Genomic DNA, 25,831 nt, shown 5'->3' with positions numbered 1-25,831 from the left:
GAAGTCCCTGTAGTAGTTCTGATCAGCCCTACTTGGTTATGATCACCGTAACCCAAAAATGGAACACACCAGTGGGCCGGGTCTGGGTCACGTGTCCACTCTGCTAGATTCACTCAGCACCACCTAAACCTTGTAGACTAAGAGACAAGGAGGTGGGACTCACCCAGACTCCAAAGAGTACTGTTCTCAAAGCAGGAAGAATAGGAATCTCTGTAAGCAAAACAACAGATACTCATTGCTTAGACTTCAAGAGGACTGGACAAATTCTACCCTTGCCAATCTTTTGCCTTTTCAGATGCACAAATTTGGGACTTTTTTCTTCCTTTACCCTTAACCCCAGGGTGATAGATAGGGAGGGAAGGAAGATACTAAATCCCTACAGCTGCATCTCCCTCTTCCTCATTATTCACGGCTCATTTCTCATAACCAGCTCTCTGGCTCTCACCCCCTACTCAATCCTCTGCCAGACAGAGATCCTAAGACCCAAGTTTTGCAATAAAATACAGTCAAGTACCACATAATGATGTTTTGGTCAATGATGGATTGCATATGTGATAGTGGTCCCGTAAGATTACAATGGAGCTGAAAACTTTCTACCACATAGTGACATTGCAGCTGTCATGCCATGAGCTCAATGCATTACTCACATGTTTGTGGTGATGTTGTTATAAACAAGCCTACTGCACTGCCAGTCATAGAGAATGATAGCACATACAATTATGAACAGTAACATAATACTTGATAATAAATGACTATATTATGGATTTATGTATTTGCTATTTATCATTATTGTAGAGAGTACTCCTACTTGTTAAAACGACAGGTCCTTCAGGAAGTATTCCAGAAGAAGGCATTGTCATCAGAGGAGACGACAGCTCCATGCATGTTCCTGCCCATGAAAACCTTCCAGAGGAACAAGATGTGGAGGTGGAAGACAGTGATATTGATGATCCTGACCCTGTGCAGGCCTAAGCTAATGTCTCTGTTTTTGTCCTTGTTTTTAATAAAAAAGTTAAGAATTGTTTTAAAATGAAAAATAGTAAAAAGCTTATAGAATAAGGATATAAAAAAGAAAAATTATTTTATTTACTTTTATTTTTATTTTCTTTGAGACAGAGTCTCACTCTATTCCCCAGGCTGGAGTGCAGTGGTGTGATCTTGGCTCCACTGCAACCTCCGCCTCCCGGGTTCAAGCGATTCTCCTGCCTCAGCCTCCTGAGTAGCTGGGACTACAGGTGTGTGCCACCACGCCTGGCGAATTTTTGTATTTTTTGATAGAGACAGGGTTGCACCTCGCTGGCCCAGCTGGTCTCACACTTCTGACCTCAAGTAATCCACCCACCTCAGCCTCCCAAAATGCAGGGAATTCAGGTGTGAGCCTCTGCGCCCAGCCAAGAAAATATTTGTGTACAGCTGTACAATGTGTGTTTCACACTGTGTTATTACAAAACAGTCAAAAAGTTAAAAGCATCAGAAAGTTTATAAAGTAAAAAGTTATAGTAAGCCAAGATTAATTTATTACTGAAAAAAGAAATTTTTTATAAATGTCATGTAGCCTAAGTGTACGGTATTTATAAAGTCTACAGTAGTGTACAGTAATGTCCTAGGCCTTCACATTCATTTACCACTCACTCATTGACCCACCTAGAGCAACTTCTAGTCCTGTAAGCCCCATTCACGAGCCCTATACAGGTATCCTATTTTTAAAATCTTTTATACAGTACTTTTACTGTACTTCTTCTACGTTTAGATACACAAATGCCATTGTGTTAAAATTGCCTACAATATTCAGTATTCAGAGGGCTCACCAAGCACTCACTCCTCTAAATACATATGGACTCTTACTTCTGTCATTTTTAAAGCCCACTTTGTTATCATGATGTTTTCAGTTGCCATAGCAAAAACGAAACTCCATTTGCCAAAAAAAAAAAAAAAAAAAAGAGCAGGGAGGAGGGAGAGGAATTTATTTATTGGTTTTCATAACAAAAACTCCAGAGGTGAAACTCAGAATGGTGACTTCAGGTGCTCAAGTGATCACTTCATGCATGCATTGCTCCCTCTTCTTAGACCTGCCCTCCTCTGTGTTGGCTTCATTTTTAGGCAAACCTCTCCCTATGAGGTGGCAAAATGGCTAATGGCCCCAAACACAACCCTGCAGTTTATCAACCAGCCTGGAAAGAGTGTTTCTCTCCTCCCAGAGTCTCATTGGCCCAAACTGGCCAGTATGTTTAATCCTGGACCAGTCATTATTGCCAGGGGCATGGAATACACTGACAGGCTATTCCTAATCATATTTTTACCCATTGGGCTAGGATTGACTCAGCCTTTTTGGAGGTGAAGGAGGCAACCCTAAAAACTGAGAAGCCTTCATCCAAGTTGTCCTTTCTGAGTGTGTCCACCTGCTTTTCCAACAATCAGCTCCTTATCTTTCAGGTTTCAGATGAAATTTCACCTTCTCAGAGAAGAGGGCATTGACCACCTTGCATAATAGAAAGGAGACTCTATTTACCTTTCCTTAACCTACCAACTTGTTTATTTCCTTCATAGCCTTGGATTGCCTTTTCTCCTTCTCCTTCTCCTTCTCCTTCTCCTTCTCCTTCTCCTTCTCTATTTCCATCTCCTCCTCCTTCTCCTTCTCTATCTCCTTATTCTACCAGTTTGAGCTGGTTTCTTGTCCCTTTCATAGAAAATATTCATATTTGTGATCAGTAGAAAAGGGTTGGCAAGTTTTGCCACAATATTGTCAATAAGAATACAGTCTTATTTAAAAAAAATAAAATAAATGAAAGTCCTAGGTTAAGAGAATCTGTTTGCTAGGACTGTGGAAGTATTTGTTTATAAGCAGCATGTTATCACATCTTATTTACATGAGTTCTTGGGAGAATAAAACTTCCACATGAATTAACTTACAGATAGCCAAACTTAGTGCTTTAAATGGCCGAAATTTTATTTTCTCTATTTTTGATGATAGGCTTTCTCAAGTGTATGATTCTCTACCTCTTGAAACAGACTGTAAAGAATATAATTGTACCTGTGCTTGATGGCTCAGGGTCATCTTTAAGATTATTATTACATTGAGCTCTAACGCAATGGTGTCCTTGGAGGCTTCAGAGATGTAATGAAGGTTTTGGTCCCTATATGAAGAGGCTCTAGAGAGCAGCACTTTCACTCTGTCTTCTTTTCCCCCAAACCCCTTCAGATTTACTGCTCCAGCTCTGCTGTGGGCTTGAGAGAATTGTTAATCCAGTTAAGTCTTTAATAGTTAATTGTGTCTTGTATAAGGTAAATGTGCCTCGTGTAAATATCTGGGCATTCTGCTGCCTGTGCTGCAATGCATAAGCTTTAGTGCTTTGATTTTGGCTATGAAGAAACCTTTCCTCCCCTAGTTGCCTGTTTTTTCCACTGGACTTTGGCTAATTAGAAGTTGCTGGATCTGTGACCTAGTTAAATAAGTTTTTCTATAATTAGAAACACAGGTTGGACTCGTTAGGGTCATGAGATTTCATTTTGTTAAGCCACTTGTAAGCCATTCTTTCAACACTTTGTAGAAATTCTGTTACGTTAGTCCAACTCAGACGATGACAGGGTCAGCAAACTTTTCTGTAAAGGGCCAGGAAATAAATACTTTAGGCTTTTCGAGCCAAAAGGCAAAATTAAATATATTGTATTGGTGCTTATGTAACAAGAGAGAAAACAAATTTCTATAAATTTTTCATTGATGAAATGCTAAGTTTAATAATAATTAAATATCATTCTTGTAATACAACTCTACTATGAAGAAAAATGGATTTTTTTTGGGGAAAAATGACATTTTGATTAATTGCAGTTCAAAGTTCTTCTCCCCTAGCCTCAAACTGATTGTAAATGCTTATCTGTAAAAGCCACTCTTAACCCCCAGGCTGTTCAAAAACAGGTGGCAGGCCAGATTTGGCCTGCAGGCTATCTTTTCCCAACCCCTGGACTGTGGCAGTCTAATTTCCCCTGATAACTGTTTTCTCTTCTTCATTTTAGCAATAGAATGCCCTGAATTGTAGGTCAGCACATAGCCGTATTGCTGGGTTCCATAGTTCCCAGCCTCTGTTATAAGTAGGTGTGACCCTATCATTAAATGCTGCATAATGGGATGTGAGCAGTCCTCCATTTCTTCCTACTGTCTGGGAAAGAGTGAGAGCTGAAATAGCTTCCTTGGACCAGAGATAAAGGTCCTATGTTGGATATGGTGGAGCTGCTTCATCTTGCATCTCCGGAATGCTGTGTAGAAAAAAAAAGAAATGGTTGTCTTATTTAAGACTTGTGTGATAGTTAATACTGAGTATCAACTTTATTGGATTGAAGGATACAAAGTATCGATCTTGAGTGTGTCTATGACAGTGTTTCCAAAGGAGATTAACAATTGAGTCAGTGGGCTGGGGAAGGCAGACCCACCATTAATCTGGTGGGCACAATCTAATCAGCTGCCAGCACGGCTAGAATATAAGCAGGCAGAAAAATGTGAAAAAGAGAGACTGGCCTAGCCTCCCAGCCTACATCTTTCTCCTGTGCTGGATGCTTCCTGCACTTGAACATTGAACACCAAGTTCTTCAGTTCTGGAACTCAGACTGGCTCTCCTTTCTCCTCAGCCTGCAGATGGCCTATTATGGGACCTCGTGATTGTGTGAGTGAAAATATATATAGTCCATTGGTTCATATATATACATTTTTTCCTTTAGTTCTGTCTCTCTAGAGAACCCTGATTAATACAGATTTTGGTACCAGGAGTGATTGTAAAGGAACAGATTATTAAGGATGGGGTTCTTTAGTTGGTTTTGGGATTTCTGGAGTTGGCTGCTTAATACGATTAGACCCCAAAATGCTAAGGACTCTACCTCTAATAGTATGGAGAACACCACTGATAGTCCCTGGCATTAACCATTTAGAGAATTATGCAAAATAAATGCATTTGACATTCCCGATTCATCGTTAGTGAGAGGCAAAGAGTTTAGTGACTCTATACATAATAACTTTGACCATATAGAGAGAACCAAGGAACATAATGAAGCTGGTTGGTTGCTCCTAAGTTCAGGGAGCAAAGTGATGAAAGAAAATGATGAACTCAGGGATTCTATGTCCTGGCTTCAGAAGCAGATACTGAGCCTCAAATCTGCTAAGATTGCCCTGAGTGAAAGTCTTATCTTCCGTAGAGAAAGAGCTAAAATTGTGGAAAAACAGACACAAGCTCTTATCATGTAAGTGGCTGACCTGCAAAAAAAGGTGCATGTACAGCTTTACCAGGTGTCTACTGTTGAAGTGAGAGCATTGATTGGAAAAGAATGGGACCCTGCAACTTGGAATGGGGATGTGTGGGAGGACCCTGATGAAGCTAGGGACACTGAGTTTGTAAACTCTGATGAACGCTTTTTGCCAGAAGAAACAGCTTCCCCATCCCCAGTAGTGGCAACGTTCCCTCCCCAAACCATGCTGCCATGAACCTTTCTACCTTTGTCTGAGGAGATAAACCCCATGGTGCCTGAGGCAACAGCGATGGCCTCCCCTGAGGCAGTTGCCAGGCAAGATAATGTTGATTCTCCTCAAGAGCCACCCCCAATACCCCTGTTTGCTTCTAGATCTGTAACTAGACTAAAGTCCTGGTGGGCCCCTAGAGGTGAGGTTGAGAGTGTGACCCATGAGGTGGTGTGCTACACTTGAAAATACCTGCTTGAGTTTTCTAACTTATATAAACAGAAATCTGGAGGACAGGCATGGGAATGGATATTAACGGTGTGGGATAATGGTGGAAGGAACATAGAGTTGGATCAGGCTGAATTTATTGATTTGGGCCCACTAAGTAGGGACTCTGCATTTAATGTTGCAGCTTGGGGAGTTAAAAAATGTTCTAATCATTTATTTGCTTGGTTAGCTGAAATATGAAATTAGCTGTGAGTGAACTGGAAATGCCTGATCTCCCTTGGTTTAATGTAGATGAAGGGATCCAAAGGCTTAGGGAGATTGGGATGGTGGAGTGGATTAGTTGCTTTAGACCTAGTCATCCCAGCTGGGAGGGTCCAGAAGATATACTCTTGACCAGTGCCTTGGGAAATAGATTTGTGAGGGCAGCACCTGCATCTTTGAAGAAGCTTGTAATTGCTCTTCCCTGTATGTCAGATCCAACAGTGGGAAACGCAGTCACTCAACTACAAAATTTAAATACAATGGGGATAATTGTATCCTGAGGTGGCAGGCGCCAAGTGGTGGCATTCAACTGTCAAAGGCGGTGGGTGTAGCTACCATAATAGACAGCAGAGGCAAAGCAGCAATCAGAATAGTCTGACTCCTATAGAGCTCTGGCATTGGCTAATTAATCACAGTGTTCCTACAAGTGAAATTGATAGGAAGCCTACTGCATTCCTACTTAATTTATACAAGCAGAAAACTTCTAGGTCAAATGGACAAAAGACTAATTTGAATTATGAAAACATAGACCCATGGCCCCTCAGTCAATTCCCAGACTTGAGCCAGTTTACAGACCCAGAACCCCTTGAATGAAGGGGAGGCCAGGTTCCCTTGAGGAAGGATCCCACTACATTACCAACAATTTATGCAGTGAATATTTCTCCCATACTTCCCCATGGAGACCTCCGGCCTTTTTCCAGGGTAACTGTGCATTGGGGAAAGGGAAATGATCAGACATTTAGGGGACTACTGGACACTGGCTCTTGGATTCCAAAGGACCCAAAACATCGCTGTGGTCCTCCAGTTAAAGTAGGGCTTATGGAGGTCAGGTAATTAATGATGTTTTAGCTCAGGTCCAACTTACAGTGGGTCCAGTGGGTCCAGTGGGTCCAGTGGGTCCCCGGACTCATCCTGTGGTCATTTCCCCAGTGCCAGAATGCGTAATTGGCATAGAATACTTAGCAGCTGGCAGAACCTCCACATGGGCTCCCTGACTGATAGGGTGAGGGTTATTATGGTGGGAAAGACCAAATGGAAGCCATCAGAGCTGGCTCTACCTCAAAAAATAGTAAATGAGTAACAATATTGTACCCTGGAGGGATTGCAGAGATTAGTGCCACCATCAAGGACTTGGAAGATGCAGGGGTGGTGATTCCCACCACATCCCTGTTCAACTATCCCATTTGGCCTCTGCAGAAGACAGCTGGATCTTGGAGAATGACAGTGAATTATCATAAGCTTAACCAAGTGATGACTCCAATTGGAACTGCTGTACTAGATGTAGCTTCATTGCTTGAGCGAATTAACACATCTCATGGTACCTGGTATGCAGCCATTGACTTGGAAAATGCCTTTTTCTCCATTTCTGTCCATAAGGCCCACCAGAAGCAATCTGCCTTCAGCTGGTAAGTCCAGGAATATACCTTTACTGTCCTAACTTAGGGGTATCTCAACTCTCCTCCTTTGTGTCATAATCTTATTCAGAGAGAACTTGATCGCTTTTCACTTCTGCAAGATATCACACTGGTCCATTACATTGATGACATTATGCTGATTGGATCCAGTGAGCAAGAAGTAGCAAACACACTGGACTTATTGGTGAGACGTTTGTGTGCCAGAGGATGGGAAATAAATCCAACTAAAATTCAGGGACCTTCTACTTCAGCAAAATTTCCAGGGGTCTAGTGGTATGGGGGCTGTTGAGATATTCCTTCTAAGGTGAAGGATAAGTTGCTGCATTTGGCCCCTCCTACAGCCAAGAAAGAGGCACAATACCTAGTGGGCCTATTTGGATTTTGGAGGTAACACATTCCTCATTTGGGTTTGTTACTCTTGCCCATTTATCGAGTGACCCGAAAGACTGTCAGTTTTGAGTGGGGTCCGGAATAGAAGAAGGCTCTGCAACAGGTTCAGGCTGCTGTGTAAGCTGCTCTGCCACTTGGGACACATGACCCAGCAGAAACAATGGTGCTTGAGGTGTCAGTGGCAGATAGGATGCTGTTTGGAGCCTTTGGCAGGCCCCCATAGGTGAATCACAGTGGAGGCCTCTAGGATTTTGGAGCAAGGCCCTGCCATCTTCTGCAAATAACTACTCTCCTTTTGAGAGACATCTCTTGGCCTGTTACTGGGCTTTAGTGGAAACTGAACGTTCGACTATGGACCATCAAGTCACCATGCGACCTGAACTGCTTATCATGATCTGGGTGCTTTCTGATCTATCTAACCATAAAGTGGGCCATGCACAGCAGCTTCCATCATCAAATGGAAGTGGTAGATATGTAATTGGGTTTGAGCAGCTCCTGAAGGCACAAGTAAGTTACGTGGGGAAGGGGTTCAAATGCCCATGGTCTCCACTCCTGCCACCCTGCCTTCTCTTTCCCAGTCTGCACCAAAGACCTCATGGGGAGTTCTCCACGATCAGTTGACAGAGGAAGAGAAGACTAGAGCCTGGTTCACAGGTGGTTCTGCACTATATGCAGGCACCACCCGAAAGTGGACAGCTGTAGCACTACAGCACCTTTCTAGGATATCCCTGTAGGACAGTGGTGAAGGGAAATCTTCCCAGTGGGCAGAACTTTGAGCAGTGCACCTGGTTGTGCATTTTGTTTGGAAGGTGAAATGGCCAGATGTGCAATTATATATTGATTCATGGGCTGTAGCCAATGGTTTGGCTGGATGGTCAAGGACTTGGAAGAAGAATGATTAGAAAATTGGTGACAAAGAAATTTAGGGAGGAGGTATGTGGATGGACCTTTCTGAGTGGTCAAAAACTGGGAAGATATTTGTATCCCATTTGAGTGCTCACCAACAGGTGACGTCAGCAGAGGAGAATTTTAATAATCAGGTGGATAGGATTCTGTGGACACCACTAGCCTCTTTCCCCAGCCACCCCTGTCACCGCCCAGTGGGCCCATGAACAAAGAGGCCATGGTGGCAGGGATGGAGGTTACACATGGGCTCAGCAACATGGACTTCCACTCACCAAGGCTGACCTGATTACGGCCACTGCTGAGTGCCCAATTTGCCAGCAACAGAGACCAACCCTGAGCCATCGATATGGCACCATTACTTGCGGTGATCAACCAGGTACCTGGTGGCAGATTGATTATATTGGACCTCTTCCATCATTGAAAGGGCAGAGGTTTGTCCTCACTGGAATAGACACTTACTCCAGATATGGGTTTGTGTATCCTACACGCAATGCTTCTGCCAAGACTACCATCCATGTGCTCATGGAATGTCTTATCCACCGTCATGGTATTCCATACAGCATTGCCTCTGACCAAGGCACTCACTTTACAGCTAAAGGAGTGTGGCAGTAGGCTCATACTCATGGAATTCACTGGCCTTATCATCATCCTGAAGCAGCTGGATTGATAGATCAATAAAATGGCCTTTTGAAGTAACAATTACAGTGCCAACGAGGTGACAATACTTTGCAAGGCTGCAGCAAAGTTCTCCAGAAGGCTGTGTATGCTCTGAATCAGCGCCCAATGCATGGCACTGTTTCTCCCATAGCCAGAATTCACGGGTCCAGGAATCAAGGGGTGGAAGTGGAAATGGCATCACTCACCATCACCCCTAGTGATCCACTAGCAAAATTTTTCCTTCCTGTTTCCGCGACATTATATTCTGCCAGCCTAGAGGTCTTAGTTCCAGAGGGAGGAATGCTGCCACCAGGAGACAAAACAACATTTGTATTAAACTGGAAATTAAGATTGCCACCTGAACACTTTGAGCCCTCCCTACCTTTAAGTCAACAGGCTAAGAAGGGAGCTATAGTGTTGGCTGGGGTGATTGACCCAGGCTATTAAGATGAAATCAGTCTACTACTCCACAATGGAGGTAAGGAAGAGTATGCATGGAATACAGGAGATCCACTGGGCATCTCTTAGTATTACCATGTCCTCTGATTAAGGCCAACGGGAAACTGCAAAAGCCCAATCCAGGCAGGACTACAAATGACTCAGACCCTTCAGAAATGAAGGTTTGGGTCACTCCACCAGGAAAAAAAAAAAACACGACCTACTGAGATGCTTGCTGAAGGCAAAGGGAATACAGAATGTGTATTAGAAGAAGGTGATCATTAATACCAGCTACCACTACATGACCATCTCTAGAAACGAGGACTGTAATTGTCATGAGTATTTCCTCCTTTTGCTAAAAACATGTTTGGGCAAGTATACACTTGCACTAAGAAAATATCTTCATTTTATTTCCTTTCTCCTTTATCACATGACATAAGATTTATTGACTTTATATAAGCATTTAAGTATTGTTAACTTTATGTAACAGTATTTGAGTAGGGTATTGGTGCATTTGTCGTTGTATGAAGGATAGTTGTATTATATTAGGAGTAATTATGACCTTATTATTGTCTTTATTTGAAGATTATGTACGATCTTAGGAGATGTGTCTGGGTTCAAGTTAACAAAGGGTGGACTTGAAATGGTTAATACTGAGTGTCAACTTGATTAGATTAAAGGATGCAAAGCATTGATCCTGGGTGTGTCTGTGAGGATGTTGCCAAAGGAGATTCACATTTGAGTCAGTGGGCTGGGAAAGGCAAACCCACCCTTAATCTGGAGGGCACAATCTAATCAGCTGCCAGTGCAGCTAGAATATAAGCAGGCAGAAAAGTGTGAAAAAGAGAGACTGGCCTACTCTCCCAGCCTACATCTTTCTCCCATGTGGGATGCTTCCTGCCCTCAAACATCAGACTCCAAATTCTTCAGTTTGGAACTAGAACTGGCTCTCCTTTCTCCTCAGCCTGCAGATGGCCTATTGTGAAATCTTGTGATCATGTGAGTTAATACTTAATAAACTCCCGTGTGTGTGTGTGTGTGTGTGTGTGTGTGTGTGTGTGTGTGTAGGATCTTTTGTAATAACAGCTTAGCTATGCGGACACATATATTATACTCTGCAGTTATAAGAAAGGAGTTTTTTCTCCTCCTCTTCCTTCTCTTTTTCCTGCTGCTCCTCTTCATCATCCTTTTCTTGAATGATATTAATTCAGAATTTTCACTATTCCCTACTAGTCTTACTACTCAGATAATCTAAATTAATGAGGTTTTCTCTGCTTAAGCAAAAACAAATTAAATTCCCTTTGTAGCTTGAATAAGAATAGCTGAATTTGAATTTAAAAGGTATCTAAGGATTTGGTATGTTTCCTAAACAAAGCTAATGAGATGTAGTTCTTCTTTTGTAATAGTGGGAAGCAAAAAACATGGGATTTATATCTTATTTTGGTTAGTGAAACCTGTAGGCAGATTTTATCTGTTTATTGGGATTAGTATAAAAGACTGGATAATAGTATTTAATATTTATTTCTTTCATTGTCAGATGAACTTTTTCTTTAATCATATCTAGTTTGAGATGAGAAACTGCTGACTGTGGAGTGTTATACATATACACGTTGTTCAAAATTGAAAATTATACAAGAAACAAAACTAGCACAAATGCTATGATTCACTGTAGAGAAGGATAGTTATAATGATACTTTTCTTAACTTTCTTTGGGGGCAGCTGGCTATGAGATATGTGTTAACTTGCTAAGTTCAGATCTCTCCTGCCCCTCGAAAGTTGACATCTCCCAACAAATTTAATGTGTGAGAAGGATCCTGCCCTAGCAATGTCTAACATCACCATAGCTTTCCACTTTTTCTCATACTCAGTCTCTACTAGTGTTTCTGAGTAGTAAAGAGTGTGACCAAACTTTCTCTGCTATTGAAAATCTAGCTCAAGGGTGGCAAAAACACCACTCTTGGTTCTCACATCACCACTTCCTGAAACCACTTTCGTGGCTGACATTACTAATCAGTGGCCACAGTATCTCTCTGAGCCTGGACATGGCTTCACAAGTCACAAAAATGTGTTCTTGGCAGCCACAGCTGATTGATCACAGTTGTTTCTGAATGTGAAACCTACTTTCCAGCTCCAATCTACTTGGTGAAAAAGGTGTGCATTTAGGAGGATATATCTGGTTCACAAATTTTCTTACCCAATAAGATGCTACTAAAGTGCATTATTTGGCCCAATTTCAGGACCACAAGTAGGTAGCTTCTCTGTCACCTCCGAAAACAAACAAAGGAAAAAATGTGTGCCATGTTAAAACGTAATCTATCCTTGGGAGCATTCCTACATTAAACCTACAAATAAAAGAGAACATAGTTACTTCTCAATCTGGATCCAGAACACTTCAATACCAGTTATTCCTATGCCTTTCTTTTTTGTGTACCCAGTATTTAACCAATAAATATTTGAATGGATGAGTAAATGAATGCTCATGTGTAACAGTTTAAGTAATATTTTTGAATATGTTCTGAATAGAATTTCAAAATTTGGAGAGAAATTAGAAGCACCTATTCCAGTGGTTTACAAGACAGGGTGCCTAGTTTTAAAAAAGTATAGTAAATAGTATAACCTTTTTACTTCAAAAAGCAAAAGTAGCTATTTAATAATGTAGAAAGGAAAGATCTTGTTATTGGGGAAGTGTGGAGGTACCACTTCTTGAGTGTGAAGACACATACGCAGAGGAGGGGAATAGAGGCGTAAGATTCTTTTGTTTCCAAAAGTGGGATATGTGTTATCAAATGTTAAGAAGTGCTCATCACTTGACAGATAAACAAATGGACCTGAGAGGTTAACAGACATCTCTAAGATCACCCAGCTTCTCTGTGGCAGAGCATGCACTAATACCTTGTTTCCTGACTTTGTGTTCAGTGAGGCCAGCAAGACAGACGGCAACAGAGTGTTTTACAGTATAGTGTATTTGCGATTTTGAGGTATGATAAGACCAACAGATCAGGAGACAATTGCCATTGAAAAGATAGATTCAGGTGGGTGCCACTCCATGCCATGGGGGCCATCTGGGGAAGCACCAGGGTAGGTCACAAGATAGAACAGAGTAGGAAATTATGGGCAAGAGCCTCTATTGTGGTTTTTATGGGAGGGAATGGGAAAAGCAAAGAAGCAGACCTAGAATTGGCCAGTTTGAATCATTTCCGTGGACTCTGGGGTATAGAGGTTGTCCCTAATTTTCTAGTACTGTCCTTGGAGTGGTTGGGGCAGGTGGATAGTGGCCAGGAATGTAAGAGCCCAACAAGATAGGTGGCTAGAACTGTAAAGTCTGGATTGGCTGGTTTACATTGAAAAGTAAACTCATGGGAGGAGGACTTCTCCCAAAGAGTGGGGAGGGGTGATGGGGGAGGCAGGGAGCCAAGGCAAGGTGACTCAAACATACTACCAGGTTGCCCAGGACAAGGCATGTCCAACATATGCCCATAAGACAAACGTGAAAACATCAAGTTACAGAAGCTAGATGTGCATTTACTACACTGGGATTCATGGTTCAGAGAAGACAAGCTAGTAGTTGGCTCAAGAAGGTAAGGAGGGAGAAGGGATGTGGGGAGGGGGATTGAGGAGTACCTGTTTAATGGGTCCAAGTTTCTTTGAAGGTGATGAAAATGTTCTGGAATTAGACAGTGGCTATGGTTTCACATTGCTGTGAATATACTAAAACCCACTGAATTGTACATTTTAAGATGATAAACATTATGTTTTGTGAAATTTTTCTAATTGAAAAATTGGAGAAAAGAAAGTAGAGAGAAACAAGATACATTGCTTTAGGCTGGAGAATAGCTGTTTTAAGGTAGGGAGAAGATTGCTCCACAAACTTCTAGCTAGAATGGAATGCTGCAGGGTAGAGCCAAAGTAGGAAGCTGGGTTGGAAACAAGTGTTAGAGATGAAGAGGGCAAGTTGGAAGGGAAATCAGACTTTGGGTGGGGGCTGCTGGGGTTAAGTTTGTTCCTGAGCTATGGGTGTGAATGTTGGGGATACAGCAAAATTTAAGTTAGGAAGGAGAGGGGAAAGAAATGTTCAACTTTATCACAATTGTAATGAGACCAGAAACAGAGTAGTGTTTTCATTCATGTTTCCCTAAGGACAACTCTTGACTAATAGATTGTTTCTTCATTTGTCAAAAGCCAAGTAAACGTTGTCTGAAGATGAAATATTGTTACGATAAGACAATGATATTCTATTTCATAAACACTAGTTACGTTTGTGTTTGCTGGTTTTTCTTTTTTTTGCCATGAGATTGTACTAGAATTTCAATAAGGATGTTGGTTTCATTTAATGATTAGGCCTTTGCATTTAACTGAAAATGCTAGACTAACCTAGTTTAGTTATTTCGTTGAGTTGTGTTCAATAATGGTGTGCTATGAGCCACCAGTTAAAATATAAATCAGCTAGAAATATTGACATCTTTTTCTATTCTGGCAACACACTTTCTTGCCCACCCATGCACAAGCACTCATGTATGCATGAGTGCATGCACATGTGCAAAAACAAAACTAAAAGCATTTATCAAAGTCAGCTAAACAATCGGTTTCCAAATACCATTCCACAAAATAGCGCTTGTGCAAAGCATGACATTCATCTACATGTATTTGTGGTTAAGTGAGAAAAATCAGGACAACTGTTTGAGCCTTCCATAAACCTAAAAGTGCTTAGTTTAAAGAAGTGCCCTTTATTCTGCATTAGTGTACTTCATCATTTTTATTATTAAAATTACCTTTCTTTTATAATTTTAAAGATTGAGATCCCAACATTGTTTATTCAAATTTTGATGAAAGATTCTTGGCTTATGAAATCCTCAACCTGGTTAATGCAACATCTTAAAAATATATGTAATTCTACATAGAGCCTACGAGTTATCCTACAGAGAAGAAACAGTTGTGAGAACTTTGGATAGTTAATAAGAGTTGTTTGCCTGCCTTTGTTGTTTAAGACACCAAGCACAGATAGAACACAAGGTTTTGAATTAGAAGGATAGATCACTTACCATGTAACCTTAGACAAATAATTTCAGGTTTTTGAATCTCAGTTTCCTTATCTAGAAAACGGAAGTAAAAATGCCCATCTCAGAGGGTGGGAGTGAAAATTAATGAGGAAAACATAGAAAACACTGTTTCCACACTTGGCAACACTTGATGACTGTTGCTATTTTCTCTTCAGTTGTGTTTGTACCATAATGTTTTCTTTCAAACAATAGTTGTCTTATCTCTGTCAAAAATAACTCTATTATTTGCCATCGTATCTTGGTTAGAGGTTGTAAAGTCCAAACGGCATTTGATCACAGTGTTTAAAAAGGTGTAAGACGCCAAACTTCATTTTTCATTGATAAAAAGATAAAGCTTTAAAATAGTTTCATAAGAGGAAAGGCTAATAGTTGTTTTTCTTTTATCAAATATGTTAATGGAACATTTATAAGTCTGCGGATTTTTCTGCAAGATCTACACAAGTTCTGAACCACACCAGGTTCTATAATGTTGTGGTCAATAACGCAGATGCTGGAGACAGAGTTTTAATTCTATGCTCTCCATTCACACCTTATAACCTTGAGCAAGGTATTTAACTTCTCTTTTCCTCATCTATAAAAAGGCACTAAATAATATCCCTTGTTGCAGACAGTTGCAAGGATAAATCCATTAATACATATCAAAGGACCTGTGCCCATTTCAGGCTAACATTCAATAAATGTTACCTCTTCTTGTGCCACAGAGGCTGATTTTTTCTTGGACTGTCTTTCTAATCCAGCTACAGGTAGCTCCAACCTACAAATTTTCCAGTATTTTTCTTGTTTGCTTCCTGACTGTTTCACTTATCCATTGATATATAAGAAAGCAGCCCAAAACAGCAGCATAAAACAAAAGGCATTTTGTTATGTCCACAGATTTTGTGGGTCAAGAAGTGAACAGGGCTCAGGGGGAATTGCTTGTCTCATCTCTGCTCCATGATGTCTGGGGACTCAGCTGAGAAGACTCCAACAGAGAGTGGTAACTCAATGACTCGGAGCTAGAATCATTTAGAGGCTCCTTCAACTCACAAGTCTGATGCCTTGATTGGAATGACTCAAAGACTTGGCTCAGCTGGGACTGTTGACCAGAGCGCCTACACGTAGCCTTTCCATGTGGCTTGGGTTTCTTTCTCCATGGTGGCTGGTTCCTCAGTGGGAGCAACCCCAGAGTGAGTGTTCCAAAAAGCCAGACAGAATCTGCAAGGCCCTTGATGACCTGGCCTCAGAAGTCAGGGAGCATTCTACCATACTTTGCTGCTCCAAGCAATCACAAGCCCTTTCTGATTCAAGGGGAGGGGAGGTAAACTCCACTCTGGATAGGAGAAGTGTCAAAGATTTCAGATTTTTTCCCCTTCTTTTTATTTTATTTATTTAATTAATTAATTTATTAATTTATTTAGAGATGAAATTTTTGCTCCTGTTACCCAGGCTGGAGTGCAATGGCATGATGTCAGCTCACTGCAAACTCCGCCTCCTGGGTTCAAGCGATTCTCCCACCTAAACCTCCTGAGTAGCTGGGAGTACAGGCATGCACCACCACACCTGGCTAATTTTTGTGTTTTTTAGTAGAGATGGGGTTTCTCCATGTTGGTCAGGCTGGCCTCGAACTCCCGACCTCAGGTGATCCGCCCCCCCTCGGCCTCCCAAAGTGCTGGGATTACAGACGTGAGCCACTGCACCCAGTCTTTTTTCCTTCTTTTTAAAAACTTTCTTCCTATATAGCTATCTCCATTTTATCTATAGCACTTATTCTCCAAGTTTTCATGATTACTGGTCCCTAATCTTCCTCAAGCTCTGTATAACTTTGATAAACTCTCAACCCTAAAATCTGAACTCCAATCATCTCTCTGGTGATCTTTGCTGCTCTTCACACAGCCCAGATGGCATTCCCTGTCACTGCCCACTCCACAAGCCCCACCTCACATCCTCTTTGTTTGCACCAGCTCTACCTGCCTACAGAAGCGCCATTAGGTAGAATAATATTTGTATAATACTAACCAGAATTTCCCTCCATATTATAACTTCCTCCTTGGTCTATCCTGAACTTTGTGAAGCTCACATTATTCTGTTTTATGGACTTAGAGAAGGAATGTACCTTCAGACTGTAGGAAACAGAGGCAGCTCCTCCTAGAAAAGTAGAAAAAACAGTGAAGCACAAATATTTGGTTACAAAGATTCCCTCAAGAAACTTCAGAACGAGTTCCCAGTTAGGGGAGAAGAAAAGGTCCGAGAGAGAGTAATGAGAACAGAAATATTGGTGAGTAGCAGAGAGATGAGCTCTTTGCACTATGACTTAGGTCAAAGCTTTAGGGAGATGGTAAAAATCCCAAATAGTTTTATGGGACCTGAGAGCAGAAAGGACCTGAGGCTGTTCCTAGGTCCCTGGAGATGTAGTCCCTGGAGAAGCAGCAATACCTTGAAGAAAAAAATGACTGTATTTAGGTAGGATGAGGCCTAACCACCTACTTAGAAAGACCTGGAATTAAAGAAGGAAACAGCCAATCATGAAAAGACCTTGCCTAGGGAGTCAAGAAAGACTCCTATGGGCTTTTCACCAAGGATAAAAGAGAACGGCATTGTGGACCAAATGCCTTGCTCCCTCAATGTTCTTTTCAACAAGCTCCCCCTGAAACATAAAAATTCATGGAAAAGGAAAGAGAAGTCCAAATTACAAAGATTAACCTTCCATCTCCTTAATAAGAGGTGGTAGGTTCTAATTTTAGAAAAATAAAGCAAAAAAAGCACACCTGAATGTGTACTGTGTAATTCAGGGTCACATATACTTAATGTTTCATACTGATAGAGGTTTGCAGAGAGAGGTGGGTGCATACAATAGAATAAATACTATACGGCATTGGTTTCATTATCAATTCTAGTTTCTGTTGTCTTGAAATTATATTATATATTAGATCCTTGTTAAATGCATTGAAAGGGACTAAGAGAGATATTAGGTAAATGGAAATTGTTACAAATGGGAGTTGCCATTCATTCATTTAAACCTTACTGAGCACCTACTATAGGACAAACATTGTGTTAGAAGTTGGGGTTACAGAAATGAAAAGGACATAGTCTTTGCCCTTGAAAATGAAGCTCACATTCAAACAGCTTTAGAACAGACATGATTTCTTTGTCTCATAGACTTGGTCTTAGGTTCATAGCTAGACACATGCCAATGTGTGGGAAATCTGGTCAGTTTGGAAAAAGTACGCTCTTAGAGTTCTTCATTCAAACACATAATAATTCCTGTGGCAATTTCCTCCTTCTGTGAGTTGGTCAACAGACAAAAGAGAAAGCTTTGAAACACATACACATGTATCCATGCACACCATCTCTATATTCTGGAATAGAGCGTGTTGCCACTGCATAATATGTTTAGACAAAAACCACTTACTTTATAGTGATCTTTGTTCACATGAGATCTCCAGTAATAAATAGTATTGCCAATTTCTTCTTTTGTTTGATGTCAGTATAAGATATTCATTTAGAAAATGCACTGGATATAATGTCACCTTAATTATGGTATGAGAAAGTTTAATGAAAATAAATTCCCCTTTCTAGCCTTAGGCTTTAATGCCACTAGTCTCTTCTGTTTATTCCAATGAATTACATTCTGGCACCCACGAAAATCACATAACAAATGCATAACTAATGCGACATTCACACAAAACATTACATTAGTTCCATATGATCAGCTCTATTCCAGTGAACACCAAACCAAATCATGTTATTGTAATGTGAGTTGTGATTTAATATCCTAATTTGTAAGTAGTTTTGTCTGAACCTGACATGTTGTTTACAACACTCATGGTGGTTTCAAAGACATAGTACATGCACACTTTATTTGGCTTGGCTACCCCTGTCCACCGCCCCCACATAGACACAACCCTAAGTAATATATCAAATAGTATTAATATTTTACTACTAAATATGTTCTCAACCATCTTCCTACCAGCTGCCAAATTACAGACAGGCATCAGTTGATTTTTTTCCATAACTCAAAAATCCCTATAATGTAACATGCTTCAGAGTTTGGAGAACTAAAAATTAGGAGGAAAACAGGTTATAATCCCAGCCCAGGGAAATTTAACAGCTGCATAGTATTATTGTAAAGTGAGGTTAAAATCATTCCATGAGCAAAAGTCCAGTCTATTTTGAGATAAGACATTCTTTCTGCCTGAAGTCTTTTCCTCCCACTTTGTATGGCTGGGTCAGTGTCATCCTGTAGGTCTCAGCTCAGTTGTTAGCTCCTAAGAAGGCCTCTGACTCCCCTATTTAGAGCAGGCCCCTCTGTATCAGTTACTCCCTATTGCATCACTCTGTTTGGTGATCTCAACTACCTGCCTGCTCTCCCTTTTTCCTTAGCAATAGAATTGCTACCTAATTTCTAGGTGAGCCTATGGCCAACCAGAATGTTGTCTTCCTATTCCAGCTTTCCCTTCAGCCACAAACTACATTCTTACTATTGGGACAAAACACTAATTATCCTTACAGAGAGGAGATATGGCCCTCTTCTCACCTTTGTCCTCTATGCAGATGTAATGGCTGAAGGCCAAGCAACCATCTTCGGTCTATGAGGTAGAAAGCATATGTTGAGAATTATGAACAAATCTGGACCTTTGATGAATTCATGAAGATGCCTTATGCATACTTGAGGAACCTATCTCTGACCTTCTTTAATGCGAGAAAGAGAGAAATAAACTTTCTAAGCCACAATTAACATTCAACATATATAGTAACTGCTCCAGCATATAAACCTGTTTCAACGAAACAAAATAGGGCACTGGTCAATCAGAATTGATGCCAGTGTTAAAAAATTGTAGCTGCCCCTATATATAGGCTGAATCACAACACAGGCTAGGTTAAAGCCAAATGATTTTGAATCTTCTGTCACTTGCAGCTAAACCTAATCCTATGAAGTATATTTCATTTTCTTTATAACCCTGGTTGTAGTCTGTGATTATCTTTTCATTGTTTTACTTGTTCATTATCTTTCCCTCCCCTTAAAATCTAATCTCTATGAGGGCAGAGACTCCTCTGGGGTTTGCTGCTGGAACATTGCTCTGTTGAATGTTAAAAGAATGAATGAACTATTTCTTTAATTTTTTATTGCGAGATATAATATTTTGGGAATTGCAGATCTGGAGGAGTGAAAAGAATTCTATTTGGAGAACTAGGGTTGGCAGTGGAATTGACAAAAGTTTTTTTTTTCTCCCAGACTCAAAAAAAAAACCTGATGAAATTAGTGGTAGATAAAAATTCATTTCTAGCTTCTAACAAGGAATCACAAACAATGGAGGACATATAAAGAGAGTAGCAGCTTTATTAATAATACTTTCCTACTCCATTCTTGATCTTTTGATGACAACCCTACCGGAGACACTCTTTATCAGGCACTAAAGCAATTTAGATGCTGTCACATGCCTTTCTTGATATATACGTATTAGACATAAAGCAGTTTTCTGTTCTTTAGCTTATTTTAGTATATAATTAAAACTCTGACTGTCTGCTACTAAGCAACGGAGCATGGCAGAGGTTGATCACATCCTATCACAAAGATAGAAAGAAGAAAAATAATAAAAATAATCATACACATTCCTGTAATCAGTCTTCAGATCTTAATTATGTTTTAACTCCTTTGTTATGCCAAAGGCAATGCCTATTGGCGTTTAAAGGACACTCTCACTTTTCTGCCTAAGTTCAATCTAGTTCTTTAATTTGGATCCTAGTCTATTTATGAAATTCTTTCGGGGGGCATTTAAGGTCATAAGGGGTGATAGAAAACTGAGTTAGGACTCAGGAGGTTTAAGATCCATTCAGCCCTCAAACTGGTTTATTGTGTCTAGGGGTGCAGCCAAATTCTCTCCTCTGAGGTACAGAGGCTGTGGTGGGGTGCGTACGAGACTGGAGAAGGATGGGGGAAGAAGGAGGCAGAATTTGCAACATTGGTGGGTGAGCAAGTGCACATGCACACAAAACAGCCCTCTACCACCTTTCTATGTGTCTTAAGGTCTGACCTTTGAAGCTTCAATTATATATTTCACTCTGATTCCAAAGATGCTTTTCATCAGAGCCTTAATTTTTACATTGATGGTATTTCTTTAAAATTGTTGAAGTGTACCTGTTTTGGAGAATAAGCTTAGGGATAATAACTCATGCTTCTGTTCTGGCCCCCTCCTTCCTCAACTTCCAAAAAGACTTCAAAATATAAGTTGCATTTACTCATTCATTCATTCCCTCAACTATTAATTTTCCGAGCCCCTATTTTGTACCATTCTACGTTCTAGGGCTCGTATTGTTACCATACAATGGGTGGGTTCCATTGCTTGGTGGGTGATAGTCAGGATTTATTAAATAAAACCAAGAAGGATTTATTAAACAGATATTATTACTATTACTTACAACAGGTAACGAGGGCACTGGGCATAGTTCCCAAAGCAGTAGCTCTCCAAACAAAGGAAAACAGGGCTTTTCTTGGGCTAGTTAGCTGAGTCATTGTATGTAGAGTTGGCGTCACCACAGTGTGTGTGCAGTCACTGATCATGCTTCCACATACATCACATGTATAGAAAATGGCCAAAAGCTCCTCCCTGGGCAGAGTTTTTAGTATGGCAATGACAGGAGTTCACCAAAGTTCATGTCTAACTCAGGCATCTCTGGATCCAACCCATTTTTGCTATTCCAGGGCTAAGCTTCTTCCTGGAACATTCATGAAACAACAAGAACTCAAGGTGCAACAGTTACAAATAGGTACTTTTTCCCAGTGTATACTCTGAAACCCGGGGACCTTGGTTACATAATGGTGAACAAATCCAGTACCTTTGCCCTTGTGGAGCTTCCATTCTATAGTGAAAGACAGCCAGTAAGTAAGAGGGGCTCTTTACAAATAGGAATGGATTATTAGTGCATATTGAACTCTCACTGTGCTAGACTATGGTCAATTCATGGTGCTATTTACTCCTCTCACCAACCAATGAAAGAGGTGCGGAGGCTGTACAATGGTAGCACATTGCCTGGGCTTGCAGCCTGCCTCTGCCACTTACTCTGTGTAATCTTAAGCAAGTTCCTGAATCTTTGCTTGCCTCGGTTTCTTTATCTGTCAAATGGGGATCCTACTTTATATAGGGTTGTTGGGAGAATCATGCATTTGTAGCTCCCACAGCAGTGCTCAGCATTTTGTTCAATTTTCCAGATAAATAAATTGAGGCATAGACAGATTAAATAATTTGTCCCAATCCATTCAGCTAATAAAAAGTGGGAACCAAAATTCCAACCCCAGCCTCTGACTGTACCACGTGTGCCCTTACCCAGGATTCGGCTTTGCTCTTCCAGCAATGTCTCTTCGCCTCTTGGAAGATCAGTTTCTCCATCTGCAATCTGGGCATAAATTGCTTCCCTCCCACTCAGTCTGTTGTGAGACTGAACCATGATAAGGTATTTTAAAGTGCTTTGAAAACTGTAAAGCACCACAGAAAATGTGTCTATTATTGTTATATTTTTATATTTACCACTTTAATTTGAGTGTGATAAGTTGTGTTTGCATATTTTTCATATAAGGCTTTCTGTTTAATCCGTCATGGTTCATATAGAACCTGTTAGCCAGCCTTGGAGCTTCTGTAGTGCTTCCTTAGTCCTTCCTTAAACTTTCATTAGTCAACCCAATTTTTGAAGATGATCCCTGTCAGTTCTCCTCTAAGTGGAAGAGGAAATACAGAAGATAGGAACTGAAACCATCTACTGTTTGGATACTTGTTAAACGTTCTGTGAAATTTTAGTTGTTTGGGCAGATGGTGAAAGCACTTCAAAATCCTGGGGACGGAATTCAACATGAGTGAGCCCAAGTAAGGGGGAGTTCATTGAAACGATAAAGGGGCATCTCAGCAAATCTGGAGAAGCCAAGCATTTAAGCATGCCTTAAGGAAACCAAGTTATGGGCCCAGAACCCTTTCTTCTTGAAAGCAGGGGCGACCTCCAGAGGGTTTCAGATAACCTAAAAGTGGCTAATGCTGTCCGGGCGCGGTGGCTCATGCCTATAATCCCAGCACTTTGGGAGGCTGAGGCGGGCGGATTACCTGAGGTCGGGAGTTTGAGACCAGCCTGACCAACATGGAGAAACCCCGTCTCCACTAAAAAAAAAAAAAAAAAATACAAAATCAGCCAGGCATGGTGGCATATGCCTGTAATCCCAGCTACTAGGGAGGCTGAGGCAGAAGAGTCGCTTGAACCTGGGAGGCAGAGGTTGCAGTGAGCTGAGATCGTGCCATTGCACTTCAGCCTGGGCAACAAGAGCAAAACTCCATCTCAAAAAAAAAAAAAAAAAAAAAAAAAAAAGTGGCTAATGCTGTCATGTCACTTGGGGAAAGATTTCATTCTGGAGAAGTCATGTGCCTCCACAAAAGGAAACGATATGACTTCTTGAACTAAATTCAAAGGATTCTGTTTTGACCCAGATTTATATAGATCAACACAAGTCCTTATCAACATACAGCATGAGAGGAGGTATTTAATGTCTCTTTTTTCAGAGTTGTAGTACTGCACCACCCAAAGATTTCTAACCATGTGAGATTTTTGAGAGCCCAGACCCAGAAGACATTCTTTGGGGGGACATAAAAAAGTATGCTGATCAGTCCCCAGTTAAGGTCATTCAAGGAAATAGAAATAATCTGGAATTATGGAGGCCAGTCAAAACTGTGCTAAAATGATGAGCTACATTAGGAAAAATTCAAAAGTACCATTTATCTGCAGATGTCTATGCATTTGAACAGAGAGATATTCTGAGCCATTCCAGTCACAGAGAGACTGATAACTACTTTAAAAAGTAACCTGTAGGTTGCTACATTTAGGAAGGTCCTTAATAAATATTATGGATGACGACATAACTGATGCTTAAATATCTGTAATATGAGGTTGAGGGCAGAAAAAAAAAATGAGAGTTGGATATACTGCATTGAAAATAATATTCCACCCAAAATATCAAAAACATAGAAATTGTACAGAGGCAGGAGAGCAAGAGGAGTGAATTCTTAAGAATACAAGGTGGCCTGCTTCATTGTTCTTTCTCAGACTTTTATAATCTTCCTTTGTATTAAAAAACTAAAGCCGACATGGCCTCTTGTCTCTGTCCCTGACTCAACACCTGAACCATACATATATATTATTCTGCTTCTCTACAGAGGTCAACTGGCACGTGTGTTTATTTATATGCAAAGATCCTCAATTGGCTGCCCCAGAAAGAGACAGCATGTGCAGAAAAGATTTAGAGAGATCCCAAATGGGACGCAGAGAGAACGCAATTGGTTGTCACTTATCAATGAATCAGCTCCTCAGGAATGAGATGTCTGTCCTTGTCCTGCTCAGCTATGATAGGGATAGAGCCACCTTGCAAGACTTTTTTTTCTTTAATCAATAAAGAAGTTGTGAGTTGGGCACCCTTTCCATAATTTCTCTATTTTTGGTAATTTGGGTGGAATTTTATTTCTCATGCAGTGTATCCAACTCTGATTTTCTCTCTCTCTATTCCACATTATAGATAGTTAAGCATCAGTTATACAATCACCCCTAATATTTATTAAAGACATTGTTAAATGGGGCTATGTATAGATTACTTTTTATTTATTTATTGTACTTTAAGTTCTAGGGTACATGTGCACAACTTGCAGGTTTGTTACACATGTATACATGTGCCATGTTGGTGTGCTGCACCCATTAACTCGTCATTTACATTAGGTATTTGTATAGATTACTTTTTAAAGTAGTTATTAGTCTCTTTGTGAGTGGAGTGGCTCAGAATATTATACACCCAAAGATTCTCTCTTATCAATGACCAGCCATGAACACCCTCAGGGTGACACCTTGAAAAAATAATTTACATCTGAATCTGTGTTTTATGCTTCTAGTCAATCTACCAATTTTTGGTACCACTATACTTAAAATACTACAAGGAACAACATAATCTGTGCCCTCAAGGAGTTTTAATCTAGAGTGAATCATGACATATATAAGATTTTAACATTTTCTCCAAGCCCAGCTGTGAAATGAATAACTAAATTGGCTCCTCAAAACAACAAAAAAATTGCCTTTAAAATATCTTCTGTTAGCTTGCATGCATGCAAAAGTTTTAACTACTCTCTTCCTAACTAACTCTTTTCTGGCGAGGTTATGCTTTAGCTGCCACCACTCAGGAAAGCATTATAATTGTAGCACTAGCTTAGCCAAAAGGCCATGTTTTTGCTTTAGGGTAAACTTGTTAAAATTGGGAACTCAGCCAGGGTCATGCATCTAAGAACATTGTGAAAGCATCTTAGGGTTGTTCATCTAGCTATGGTCTAATTAATTTTCAAATGGACAAAGTAGCTTCTTGGGCCATATAACAAGCATTTTCATTCATTTAAGTGAAGCTGGATTTGGCTCAAAGCAGGGTCATGAGAAATTCTAATGGCTCCTTCTCTTCTTTGTGTGTCCTCAGGAGAGCTTGCTTGATGTCAACAATGCAAGATTTGTGCTCCGGGCAATTGGAGTAGAATCAGCTTCCTGAGAGCCAAGTTCTTTGACTTCCCCTAGAAGGAAAGGGTATGGAACAGAGCATATGGGAAGACTCTCTAGGCCCTTTTACATTATTGGATTTAGCTACGCTCACATAATGAAATTGTTGAGATTGTTTAAACCTTCTGCAGGGACTTCTGTTAGCAGAAAAGAAACTTGTACTAAAGCCATAAGAAGATTGTATTATAGATATAATGGAATCTTTTTTATCTTTTGCCTGGTTTTCTGCACAGGACTGACATATTTTTCTGGGCATGAAGCCAAAGGTCTATTTAATTTCTACTTAAAATTTCCCGTGGCCACTAATACTCTCCCCCTAGATAGCCGCTTTATAAATGAATAAATAAAGACAAAGCCACTAGAAAGGTTGTGAATCCTTGTAAGCTTTCTTTTTTTTTTTTAAGGTGGCTGTTTTGCACTCCAATAACATCTATAAAAAGCGTGTTCCTGAATCTTTAGGACAATGCTTCACTGCTATCACTCAAACTTCAGTAAAATATTGA

General features: G+C 40.4%; 1 pseudogene; it reads left to right on the top strand.

Annotated features, from left to right (window-relative positions):
- Positions 1-538: 538 nt before the first annotated feature.
- LOC129058370 (uncharacterized) lies at positions 539-25,831 on the top strand (annotated as a pseudogene).

Source organism: Pongo abelii, chromosome 2 (genome assembly GCF_028885655.2).
Source record: "Pongo abelii isolate AG06213 chromosome 2, NHGRI_mPonAbe1-v2.0_pri, whole genome shotgun sequence".
Taxonomy (NCBI): Eukaryota; Metazoa; Chordata; class Mammalia; order Primates; family Hominidae; genus Pongo; species Pongo abelii.
Note: the sequence above shows the minus strand (reverse complement) of the source record. Positions and strands in the feature narration are given on the sequence as shown.